We start from the raw sequence: 1,537 nt of genomic DNA, 5'->3' as shown, positions 1-1,537 counted from the left end.
TTCAGAACTTTTCAAATACCCTTCGTACAAATACATATGCAATTTCATAATTTCAACGTTCACACTACAGCGTGTTGTCAGGATGATTCTTTCAAAGTTAAATCGTCAGCAGAGTGACTATATTTAAGAAACGTAAACAAATCCTTGAAATATCCCAATAAATCCACTTACAAGTGACATTGTTTCTATCCGTTTACCACTATAACCTTTTCTACATGGAATTGTGATATGAAATTCCCGTTTTAACCTAAAGATACCAACAAATGTTAGAGCTAAAGCGTATTTTTAGCATTACATTTTACGTAAGACAACAGAGACTTACACGTTACTCAAACGGCGTAATGTTGATTGCCCGTTTGGCCCCCATGCCAGTACACACATGTTTCACATGTGGACTAAAGTTTTAATGTTAATTCATGTTAGACCCAATACAGGCCGAACCATGTTAAACCAGTTGATTAAAGTCGTAGTGTTAAATTCCCTTGATACCACATACAGGCCAAAGCTTGTTAAACCGTTGGGCTAACTGCGTAATGTTAAATTCCGTTAAAGGCTATATCAACCCACACACAAAAGACCGCTTGACATTTATAACATTACATTTCTTGTTTGACCTTTTACATTTTTCGTAATGGAAGCGTAGTGTTAAATTCCCGTTTGACCCTATAGATTCCAATGTTAAACCTATACATAATTTTAACCATACAGTTGCCTTTAGACCAAAAAGAGGCTTATACATGTTAATCCTAAGGCGCAATGTTGATTCCCCGTTTGTCCATATACAGACTCATGCATATTAATCCTATGGACTGACGATGTCATATTAAATTCCCGTTAGACCCATAAAGACCCGGACGTGTTAAACCTATGAATTAGATACGCGATGTTTATTTCTCGTTTTGCCTTAAACAGGCCCACACATGTTAAACCCTGTGGACCAAATACCAATCTCCAAATTTGGGTGACAAAACCTCTACTATTGGAGTAGTGAACAAATCAGTAAAGAAACTGACATTAACTGTAACATTTAAAGTGTATGTTTGACACATATGTAAGATATTTCAGACAAAACGAAAAACAAATATGGCTGGTTAGATGGTGGGATGTTTTCTGCAAACAACACATTTTGGCAGTCACACTTGACAATGTATTCAAAGAGTTGAATGTACAAACATTCACCAAAAGCTATTGGCCAAGAGGAGACTTCTTCACGAAGTGTGTGTGTGTGTGTGTGTGTGTGTGTGTGTGTGAATGACTGAATTTCATCTCTTTCTCTGGTAAAGGCTATAGCCGTGTTAGTTTTGTCTATAAGAGGTGGAAATGAAAATTATGGGGAATAAGAATAGGGGCTTTATTTACTTTGCAAGCGATTTAACTTACATTCTTCTTATACCCGTTTGTTTAAATACTACTTGTGTCTTCAGTAGAGGTCTGGCCGTTGGTTAGTCCAGACGACGTGTTGGTTAGCACGTGGTCGTTTAAACATTACATTTTCTGTCAGAGGCTAGAGAGCCTAATTATGTTTAATTCCCGTTGG

This window comes from Sinohyriopsis cumingii, chromosome 1, assembly GCF_028554795.1.
Source record: "Sinohyriopsis cumingii isolate HCF-2022 chromosome 1, ASM2855479v2, whole genome shotgun sequence".
In the NCBI taxonomy this organism is placed as follows: domain Eukaryota; kingdom Metazoa; phylum Mollusca; class Bivalvia; order Unionida; family Unionidae; genus Sinohyriopsis; species Sinohyriopsis cumingii.
Note: the sequence above shows the minus strand (reverse complement) of the source record.